This window comes from Gopherus evgoodei, chromosome 6, assembly GCF_007399415.2.
Source record: "Gopherus evgoodei ecotype Sinaloan lineage chromosome 6, rGopEvg1_v1.p, whole genome shotgun sequence".
Classification (NCBI taxonomy): domain Eukaryota; kingdom Metazoa; phylum Chordata; order Testudines; family Testudinidae; genus Gopherus; species Gopherus evgoodei.
In genome coordinates, this window is record NC_044327.1 from 18,066,135 (window position 1) to 18,078,207 (window position 12,073).

Below are 12,073 nucleotides of genomic sequence, written 5' to 3' on the forward strand. Positions count from 1 at the left end.
CTTTAAATACACCAGTATAATTAAAGTGGTTTAATCCCGTGGAGTGGACTCAGTTATACTGGAATAAAGTTCTTCATACCGATACAGCTATTCATATACAGGAAGGAGAATAACCTATATTGGCACATGGCACCTTTAAACTGATATAACTGTGTCCGCACTAGTGATTGTTCAGGTATAACTGTGTTGGTAAAATATCAGCCCCTTGACCAACATAGTTATACCAGTACAAAAACTGTGTGTAGACCAGACCTTAGGTACCACTGTCCCTATGGACCATCTTGAATGTAAACATTTACAATAAAGTTTTTGGAAACCTTTTCCTATCCCAAAGAAAGAGCTGCTGCTGAATTATTTAAGGAAGAAAAATAACATTTTAAAAAGTAATTTGATTATTATTACATGTCATTGCTATAATGCTGCACGTTGACATGGCAGAGTAAGGCATGTTCCCTGCCTCACAGAATTCACAGGCTGAGAGCCTGATCCAAAGCTCATTGAAGCCAATGGCAGCGTTCCCTTTGGCTTCTAAAGGTAACATGATTGGCTCATAAGAGAAGACAGACTAACACCGGGCACAAGCATTATGTTTTTTCCATTCGCAAAATGCAACCTTTTATTTTGTGTGTGGATGACTCTTCTTTTGAATTAAGAAAAAGAACCAGAAGAAAGGACAGAATGACAAAGTCAAGCTTTCAGGAGAGAGAGCACAGTGTGTGTAACAGACAGTAGCAAAACCCAGAATAAAATGGCTGCTCCAGTGCAGGAACACAGAATACAGAAGTTTAAAAGTGCAGTGCTCAAAAAAATAAAGGCAAGATCATCTCACAGATACAGGCAACACAGCAGGACATCAGATCAAATATGGGAGTATGGGGGGATTATTGGTGATGAGGGGAAGACAGGAAAGACTATTAGAAGCGATGGAGTCTCAGAAAGAAGAGAAAACATAAAAGTGAATGGGCATGGAACACCTTCTGCTATACATCTGTACCCAAGATTTGGGTAATCTTCACAGGGGTTTATTTGCGGTGGTCTTACTCTCTTTGTGTGGATGCACATAGGGCTAGATTCACAAAGAGGACTTAGATGTTTTAATGCTCAGCATTGCACTACTTGGCATTTAGGTACCTTTCTACGCAGTGGAATCCTCCGCCCTGGTGCAGGGGCCTCAGCTTCCCGTACAATACATGGGGAGAGGCAGCTGCCTAAGCACGGCATCCACAAAAGCCAGCACACTGGGGGGACAGTCTTAAGTTAGCCAACAGGAACTACCAAGGAGATGAGTGGGTCCTGAGCCTCAAAGAGATTTAGGTGCCTGAGCGTGGACTAGAAAGAGGTGCCCATTTCAGCTTGGTATTCATGGTTGTAAAATTTTTCCTGGAGTTAGACACCTAAGTCAGTATTTTGCAAAAAATGCTGGAGGATGAGGTGGTGGTGCCTCCCCTTGTGACTTCTAGCACTGTAGCTAGAGCACTCACCATGGATGTAGTAGACTCAGGTTCGATTACCCCCTCTGCCTGATATGGAGCAGCGATTTGAACTTGGATCTTCCTGCGCCCAGGTGAGCCTTAATCTATTGGGTGTCCTAAGGTGGATTTCACTCTTTCTTTTTAAAGCTGGCCTACTTTTTATCTGGGATGAGTGATGTAACACTACGCTAAAAGTAAAAGGAGGCACTTCCACTTCCTCCATCACCTCTGTGGGTTTAGGTGTGGTCTGAAAATGCTTATGTAGGCAAGTTTGACATTGGAATAGATCTGGCAGAGGCTTAGGTGTGAGATAAGTGCTTGGGTCCCTAGACAGAAGAAGCTGTTCATATCATCACTGGCAGAAACTTAGGTGCCTAAGGGACTTGAACTGTGGAAATTTAGGTGCCTGGGGACTTAAAGTGCTCACAGAGTGAGGCAGCAGCTGAGCAGGATTTTGAGGATCTCTGTGCGGCCTAAAGTGGTAGTGAGGTACCTAAAGCCTTTAGCTCAGAAATGTTGTAAAGAACATTACAATGACAGTGAACTTGAGTGGAAAAGATGTGGCTCATTAGGGAACTCTTCTGCGTCCCAGTTGTCATTAATCAAATCATACAGCTTGTGCTCTACAAGTTTTGGTACAGAGTAGCATATTCACAAGACTGAGTAATGGATACTGCACTGCCATGCGGGTGGTGTAAGTTAATTAAAAAGTTTAGAAAAGTAGGCGCCAACAAAGAAGATGCAGCTGGTGATCTTGGCCTGTTTTCAAGCTGGATTGTCTGATCCTAATTTCACACCTAATTCTAATCAATTGACTCTCTTTCCCTGGCTTGATTTTTTTACGGTGTGTTCCAATTAATGTTTGAACTTTCCACCCAAGCCCTTGTTACATCCTGTAGCTGTCAAGGGAATGTCAGGGTAATATACACTTTGTGTGTCACTGTGTTAGGAAAAAGTTTGTGGTTTTCTTTAATTTTCTTTGTTTTGTGCACTTTATAAAGAATATGTAAAATGTTTGTCAGATTTCTTTGTGCTGTTTCAGGGAATAATGGACGTAACATCTCGAGTTAGTGTTATTTTCTTGTAGTTTTTTGCTACTCATGTCATCTTTGTGTAAATGTTTCTTTATAGATTTTAAATGGTACAAAAGGTAGCTATAATCAAAGGAGTGTGTCGCTGCAGCATGGAAAAATGTCTAGACACAGAAAATAAAAAAAAACCTAACCCTAAAACAACCACCAATTACCATAGAAACCAGCATTAAAAGAGTCCTGTGGCACCTTATAGACTAACAGACGTATTGGAGCATGAGCTTTCGTGGGTGAATACCCACTTCATCGGATGCACTAAAGTCAGTGAGGCTATGTCGATTTACACGAGCTGAGGATCTTGGCTATTAATTTTAAAATTACATTATTCATTGATAGAAGATATTAATTTTTGGATTTTGCACTGAGACCAGTTGTTCTTTGGGCTGAGGCAAAGTGACAAACTGAAAGTGAGATTTAAGGTGTTGTGAATTAAATTTCTTGGGAACTATTTATACCCATCCACTAATGTGTAAGTTACTGTTATGTTGGGGGAACTTGCAAGGATGCAGGAGACATCTTGGTGAAATAGGGATTGGTCTGCTTCAATGTACTCTTTATTGTTAGTTGCTTTATTTTGCTAGGTCATCTCTTCTGACCCCTAGGAATGGGATATTGTAACTTAGGGTAGGTCTAAACCACTTGCCGGATCAGCGGGTAGTGTTCGATGTATCCGGGATTGATTTATCGCATCTCATCTAGATGCAATAAATTGATCCCCAAATCGGCGCCCGTACTCCACCTCAGCAGGAGGAGTAAGTGGAGTCAATGGGGGAGCCGTGGCGGTCCACTCACCACTGTAAGGACGGCCAGGAAGTTGAAGTAAGATACTTTGACTTCAGCTACGTGAATAGCATAGCTGAAGTTACGTATTTTAGTTCGAAACCACCCCTCCCCCTGCTAGTGTAGCCCAGGCCTTAGACTTCCATATATTCAGTAAGATTCCATTATATGGGAGAGATCCATTGAAATGTGATATAGAAGAAGAGGCAGGCTATGAATTACAGATTGGAAAAACAGATGTGAGTCTAAATGGAAAATTCTGGTCTGCTACAATAGTGCAAATACAAAGTTCCTCCATCAGAAGACAGTGGGATGCTGTGGAGAAAGGACTAGAATGGGAGTCGGGATATCTGGATGCTTCATTTAGAGCTACAACTACTCTGCTCTGTGACTTTGGGGAAATCAATTTGACTCTCTGTATAGTTTTTCCATGTGAAATTGAGGATATTGATACTTACCTTCCTTTGCAGTGTGTGTGTTTCCCAACTTCTACACAGTAATAGAAGTGTTGGGAAGAGCAAGGAGTGTCTGTGACCTACACTCCCATAAAAGGACTCTGGGGAATCTGAGAGTCTTCCTCATGGGAAACTTAGTGGTTTCAGCTTGACCTGAAAATGGTAGTATCAAAGTACTGCAACATATCTTGACACTCTAAAAAAGGGATTTGAGAGCCATGGTCTTATGACAAAGACTTTTTACAAAACCTCCAAAGCGTCATTCAGCAGAATATTTGAGAGAATCATGTGACAAATAATCCTTTAGTGTTGTGTGTGTTGAGGTCGGGGGTTCGCTTCATAGTAAACCATAAGAATATTTCAAAATGTTTTTAGTTTTGATGGTGACAATATTTAGCATTTGTCTTTGGAGTTTCTGACCAGAGCTGGGTGAATATTGTGATAAAGTATCAAAGAACATGTATTTGTATAAAAACTGTGAATTTTTTTCAACAGCACAATGTTTTTTACATATGCTTTCCCTGGACATTCATACGCAGAAGCATTTGTTCATGGAGAAGTTTGCAAAAAAGAAAAGTGTCATGAATGCTCACACAAGCACATATAGCAGTCAACTACCAGGTAGCTTCTCCTGCCTACTATCCCCTTCCAGGCTACTTACACTGGGATTTTCTACTACTCGTTCACTCTTCTTGTTTGTTCACAAATGGAGGTAGTTTGTGGTCTAGAGGATAGAGCAGGGGATAAGAAATCATTCAGTCAGCCTTTCACTGATTTTCTGTCTGACTTTGGGTAGGTAAATTAGCTCCTCTGTAACTATGTAAAAAAAGTTCAAAAATATTTGACCTACTTCATCTAAGTGTTTTGAAGCTTCATTAATTAGCAAGATGGTAGGGTAGCCCTGTGTCTGAACCACTGTACTAAACCTCAGTGACCTGGCGTTTTATTTCCAACTCTGTCTGAGGATTCCTGTATGACTTTACATCAGACGTTTGCTATCTCTGTGTCTCATTTGCCAATCTGTAAGATGAGCAGCAATGGTGGGAAATTTTCCATTGGAATGATTTGTTGATGAAAATGGAGTTTTCACAAAACAGAAATTTTCGGCAGCTCATCGGATCAATGTGTGAGCATTCATGACACTTTTCTTTTTTGCAAACTTCTCCATGAACAAATGCTTCTGCGTATGAATGTCCAGGGAAAGCATATGTAAAAAACATTGTGCTGTTGAAACTCCCATGAGGCAATGTGGCAAATATGGTTTATCACTGAATGAATGATATTCCTCCATCATTGTCGATGAAGACCTCAACAACTCATTCATTCGATGACCAGACTCTGTGTGTCTGAAGATGACTGATCAGGCCGATATGGGCATGGAACATCCTGTCACATGTTGGTCAGACATGTGATGGCACTGTTGATGATGTGCGGGCAACCCTGGGCTTGCGCAGCTCACGCTTTCTTTCAGCCTCAGCAGTACGCCTCGCCTCAGAGGTATTACTGCCTGTGTGAATGAGGCTGCGCCATGCTGGATGGTTCAGTGCGAGGGTTTCCCATGTGGTGGTGTTGATCTCGAGGGACTTCAGAGAGGTCTTCAGCATGTCCTTAAACCGCTTCTTTTGTCCTCCATGGGAGCGCTTTTCCTGGGTGAGTTCTCCGTAGAAGAGTTGTTTAGGAATGTGCTTGTCTGACATTCTCACAACATGTCCAGCCCATCTGGTCTGGGCTCTCATCAGCAGTGTGTGAACTGACGGCAGACTGGCTCTGGAAAGGACTTCAGTATTGGGCACTTTGTCCTGCCATCTGATTTTTAGAAGCTTTCGCAGACAGGAAATGTGAAAGTGATTGAGCCTTCGTGCATGACTCCAATAGACATTCCACTTCTCGCAGGCGTACAGCAGAGTTGGAAGCACCGTGCTCGGTAGCCCTTCAGCTTCGTTGGTAGGCTGATCCCTTGACGTTCCCAGACGTTGGAGTGCAATCGGCCAAATGCAGAGCTGGCTTTAGCAATTCTTCAGTTTATTTCATCATCAATTGACATTGCTCGGGAAAGGGTACTGCCCAGGTATGTGAAGTGGTCCACTGCCTGAAGTCTCTGTCCATTTACCAGTGATGGATGGTTCTGAGTACGGAGCATGGGGAGCTGGCTGCTGCATGACCTCAGTCTTCTTGATGTTAATGGTGAAACCGAAGTTGTTGCATGCAGATGAAAACTTGTCCATACTGGCTTGCATTTCTGGCTCTGTACTAGCATTCAGAGCACAATCATCGGCAAAGAGAAAGTCTCAAAGTACAGTTTCCTTCAATCTGAGGTGACTGCGTGCCATCACCAAGGTGAATAGTTTCCCATCAGTTCTGTACTTCAGGCCTACTCCTTCAGTGCAATGTTGAAAGGCATCAGTCAGAGTGGCAGAGAATATCATGCTGAACAAAGTGGGTGCTAAAACACACCCTTGCTTGATACTGTTGGTGACTGGGAAGGACTCAGATGTTTCACCGTCATCCAGGACACGAGCCATCATACCATGATGAAATTGACGTACCATTCGTATGAATCTGTCTGGACAGCCGAATTTCGACATGATCCTCCACAGGCCCTGGTGACTGACAGAGTCAAACACTTTTGTGAGGTCCACAAAAGTTGTGTAGAGTTCACGATTCTGTTCTTGACATTTCTCCTGTAGCTGATGTGCAGCGAAGATCATGTCAATAGTCCCACGTCCCTTGCGGAAGCCGCACTGTGATTCTGGCAGTAAGTCTTGCTCCAGGTGAGTGATCGGTCAGTTCAACAGAACCCGTGCAAGAACTTTCCCCACTGTAGAGAGCAGCGAGATTCCACGGTGATTGTCGCATACCTGGCGATTGCCCTTCCTCTTATAGAGGTGCACAATGGACGAGTCTCTAAATTCCTGTGGAATGGATCCCTGCTTCCAGAAGAACTGAAACAGCTTAGTGAGTTTCCGTAGCAGCACGGGTCCACCGACTTTGTACACCTCTGCTGGTATGGTATCTGACCCTGGGGCTTTGCCACTTGACAGCTGGTTGATGGCTTTCTTCACTTCGTCTTCTTCCGGTGAAGCATCCAGGGAGTCATTGACTGCAACCTGGGGCATCTTGTCAATGGCCTCATCATTGATAACTGAGGAGCAGTGGAGAACTGCTTCAAAATGTTCAGCCCATCTCTGGAGAATCTGTGTCTTCTCTGTAAGGAGCACAGTGCCATCAGAGTTCAGGAGGAGAAAGCTCCCAGAAGACTGTGGACCATAGAGTGTGTTGAGGGCTTCATAGAAATGCTTATAGTCGTTCCTGTCCGCATACGCCTGTATTTCATCTGCTTTGACGCTCAGCTACAAGTCCTGCATTTTGTGCAGTCGGTTCTGTACTGTTCTGCCAGCGTTGATAAAGGCGGTCATCTTTGCCACTGATATGCCGTTTTGATATGCATGATGCAGGCAGTGCTTCTCAGCAAGTAAGGCCTGGATTTCTGCATCATTTTCGTCAAACCAGTCTTGCCGCATGCATGTGGAGGGCCCCAATACCTTCGATGCAACTGTATAGACAGTGTTGTGGAATCGCTCCCAGTCTTTCTCAGCGTCATCCTCAATGCGAAGATCAACAAGCTCATTCTCTAGGTCTTCCGCTAGATTTTCAGTGATGCGGCTGTTCTTCAGCTTTGACATGTTGATCCTTTTGAGAGCCTTACAGCCTTGTGGTCGTCTCTTTGGCATGATATGGAGCGTCATTTTGGATACTATGAGCCTGTGATCTGTCCAACAATCAGTGCCGCACATCGCTTTTGTAACCCTGACATCTTGTCTGTCCCTTCTCCTGATGATGGCATAGTCGATCAGATGCCAGTGCTTGGAACGGGGATGCATCCACAAAGTCCTGTTACGGGTAGGGAGGCGGAAGACCGTATTGGTGATCAGAAGGTCATGTGCTGCACAAGTTTTCAGCAGTAACAGGCCATTGCTGTTACACTTTCCCACTCCATTTTTCCCGATGACTCCTTCCCAGGCTGCGGCATCGCATCCGACTCTTGCATTAAAATCGCCAAGCAGAATCAGCTTGTCTGTGCGGTGCACTGATGATAGCAGAGCATCTAGTTCTTCGTAGAATTTATCCTTCATATCCTCAGGGTTGGTCATTGTGGGAGCGTATGCGCTGATCAAAGTAGCTTCTTTTCCTTTTTGAAGCGGAAGGTGCATTGTCATGAGTTGGCCATTCACATCCTTGGGGGGACTGGCAAGTTTCCAAACAAGATGATTCTTGATGGCGAAGCCAACTCCAGATTCGCGATGCTCATCACTGCTGTGGCCACTGCAGAAGAATATATAGCCTCCGCCTGACTCGAACAGCCGTCCTTCATTAGCAGGGCGAGTTTCGCTAAGGGTTGCAATGTCAATGTTGTAGCGTGCAAGCTCTCTGGTGACAAGTGCTGTTCTTCTCTCCGGTCTGTCTGCCTTGATATTGTCCAGTGGCATGCGCACATTCCATGTGCCAATGGTGATCGGTGTCACTCTAAGTTTTGTTTTTGTTCGACCACTTTTGTGGGATCCCCGCCAGCTGCGGTATGCTGGCCAGGGTAAGGTGAAGCAGGCAATGTTTAGGGCACCTTTTCTAGCCCCTTCCTCATTCTATGGGGGTGAGCAGTGCAATCCTGAATAGGGCTGCTCAGTCGCTCAAGAAGATGCCGAGCTCCACTGCTGCTTCGGTCAGTGAGGAACGACCATTATACCTGAGCCGCCCGTGTGCAGGTCCGCAGCTACAGCTCCCAGTGTATCCACACCTACTGCTTCGTCGCTTGCCCATCGCCACAGGACTTGATATGATGTGATATGATATGATGTCGAGAATTGGATTAAAGTGAGGGAGAGTTGCGCGACGTCAACCTCACTCTCTCTTTCCAGTTCCTATCTGTATCCAGTGGCAGGACAAGAGCCGAGACGGTTGGAGATAGGGCAGGGCGCAGTGGATGACCAGGACTCCTACGTGTCTTGTCCTGCTCTTGAGCTTTCCACAATGCTTGCTGTCACCTACTTCCTGACCATTGAACCAGGTTTCCTCAGTCAGCCGGATCCAGCCTTTGCATGCAATGGGTAGACAGGCCCTAACTCACCTAGGGTCTCAGCCTCATCAGCTACCCTCACCTGGTTTAGCCCGCCAGTCAAGACGGTTTCCGGGGTGTGGCCGCTGTTGCATGCTGACAGCTACTTGGAGCCGCAGGTGAGAGCTGGGTGTCAACTGGGGACCAAAGTGGATGAGCTACTCCTAGGAGTACGACTGCTACCCCATCAGAGGTACTACCCCTCCCTGACAAACCCATACACCTCTAGTTTATCACTAAACTAGCTTGAAAGGAAATGTTTTATATCAGTCCAGAAAAGCAAAAGAAAATGGTTTGATTTGTGAAAACTGAGATGTTTCCTTTTAGTCCAAAATGCTGAAACAAAACATTTTGTTATTTCAGAATTATTTTTTTTAAACATTTCATTCCACAGAATAATTTGATATTCCAATTTATCTTTTCAATTCAGGACAGAAATTCCAATTTTTGCTAGCTGTAAACATGAGTATGATACTAATACTTCCTTCTTCCCACCCTTTGTCTGTCTTGTCTATTTATATTATAAATTCTTAGGGGCATGGACTGTCTATTACTTTGGGTATGTACAGTGCACTTCATAGCACAAAGGGGTAACATTTTCAAAAGCAGCTAGGAGTCCCATTTTCAGAATATCCTAGGCACTTAGGAGCCTAAGTTTTAATTGAAAATCAATGGGATTTAAGTTCCTGTGATGCACAGATCCACCGGGGCCAACTGGCAGAGTTCACTGTGCTTTACAAGCAACTTCTGTCTCTGACCTGATAAACTCACTTCACCTAATAGAGGATTTTCTCATCATCAGTGTGAAGTGTGTGTACAGGTAATATTTAAGGAATCTTAACTATATTCAAAATTATGTCCATATGGTCTTGGAGTGAAGATGAGGAACAATATGTCTCACTGATGACTCACTGAAGCAGGAGGCAGTTGCCACCCCTCTCTAGCTAGATGATTATGTCATGTGTTGCTCAATTGTTTACCTTTGCACCAACCCAGCAAAGTCAATGGAAAACCGTCAAAGATCAACTATAAACAGTGAAACCACTTGGAATTGAAAAGGAATGATATGACAACGAAGCCCTGTCTGTGAATAAAGACAAAAGACTGACACTATATCACAGGATGGGGAAAGGCACTCTGCATCTATTCATTGAGAGGTACTTTGATGAGTGGGTGCTTCATGAAAGACTGAGTCCTGGCTTCTTGGGGCCAGCAAACGCTGCAAAAGACTGAATTTTGGGCTGAGGCCCTAGTTCATGTTGTATATTTTGTTTCATAGGTAGCCTTTTGTTTCCATCACTAACATTCATTTCTGTTTGAATCTCAATTCTTTCTTCAGTACACTTAATTATGTTTGATATTATGGGTGATACAGAAGCGGCAGTCAAAGATAAAACTGGTAAAGTGGGATATACGGTTCCTTTGGAATGGAGGATCTTGGATTTGTATGGGTATTCAGTGATTGGGACTAGATACCACAGAGGGACACTTGGAGGGGAATCAGGGGCTGGGGTCTATCTATTGTCAACCTGCAGGGCTGGCATAACCCAGAGGAGAGTGCTTAAGTGCTGACAGGCTGGTTGTGTTAGCTTGATGTTAGCTCACTCTCATAAGCAAGATCCTTCGTGCTGGAGGCAGATGGCAGCAAGGTGACATACAATTCTGGGGACCCTGAGAAGCATCACAGCTCCTAAGTCACTGAGGTCTTTTAAAAATTTTATCTCTAGTCTTCGTGAGGTTTCTAGGTGCTACCATAATACAAACAACTAAGAACGATCATTAAAGTTGGTAAATTACTCAAGAGCCTTGCATTAGAAGGGCAAAGTGTGGCTATGAAAGGCACAGAATGTCACCTTGACAACAAACATAAAAATCATACTTACAGTGAGGGAAAAGGAGTTATGTTTGATGTAGTTGCATTTGGCTCCCCATAAGAATACTTCTGTTATTTTAGACAGACAGTGGAACTTTCAATAAAATCTGTCATAAAATGCCTCATTGAGAGAAAAAAAATCAATAGCTTCAGCTTTCCTTGTGTTTTATTTTTCTAAATATCTTCATTTAAATGCAGATTTTGACTACACTACTTCCAAAGAGGGCCAATATGACGTACTCTATAGAAGGAATCTGCAGAAAACAACCGTAACCCTTTTGGAAGTGTAGGACACAGGGGAAGGGGAAGGCACTCCTCTACAATTTTGATCAGTGCGTGCAAGGGAAATTAAACTCTGTCTACCTAAACAGATTAATTTTTACAAAAATAAAAATGCTCTCTGGATCAGATTATGATTTTGAGAGAGGGGAGGAAAACCAGATTAAGATGCTCACCGCTAATAAAAAGCAAAAGGCCTGATTGTCAACAGGACCACACCCTGAACATTAAGGTAATTAAGGGGGCATTTCTTAGGATTTTAGCCTTCCTCCCCATACTACAAAGTGGTTGCCATAACTATAAAGGGAAGGGTAACAACCCTCCTGTATGCAATACTATAAAATCCCTCCTGGCCAAATTCACCAAAATCCTTTTACCTCTAAAGGGTTAAGAAGCTCAGGTAACCTGGCTGACACCTGACCCAAAGGACCAATAAGGGGACAAGATACTTTCAAATTGTGGGAGGGGAGGGGGAGACTTTTGTTTGTGCTCTTTGATTTTGGTGAGTGTTCGCTCTTGGGACTAAGAAAGACCGGATATCAATCCATGTTCTCTAAATCTTTCTGAACAAGTTTTTCATATTTCAAACTTGTAAGTAACAGCCAGGCATGGCGTGTTAGTTTATCTTTAATTTCTCAATTTTACCTTTGCTAGAGGGAGGATGATCCCTGTTTTTGTTGTAACTTTGAAACTAAGGCGAGAGGGGATTCCTCTGGGCTCTTTGAATCTGATTACCCTGTAAAGTTATTTTCCATCCTGCTTTTACAGAGATGACTTTTACATTTTCTTTTTAATAACATCCTTCTTTTAAGAACCTGACTGATTTTTCCATTGTCCAAAGACCCCAGGGTTTAGGTCTTTGATCACTTTGTAACCAATTGGTTAAGATATTATTCTCAACCCTCCCTGGGAAAGGGGGTATAAGGACTTGGGGGAATATTTTGGGGGAAGAGGAACTCCAAGTGGTCCTTTCCCTGTTTCTTCTTGGTGGTGGCAGTGTACCAGGTTTTAAC

The 12,073-nt window shown here is 43.6% G+C and overlaps 1 pseudogene; it reads right to left on the reverse strand.

Annotated features, from left to right (window-relative positions):
• Positions 1 to 5,399: 5,399 nt before the first annotated feature.
• Positions 5,400 to 8,285, reverse strand: LOC115653502 (annotated as a pseudogene).
• Between the last annotated feature and the right edge of the window lie 3,788 nt (positions 8,286 to 12,073).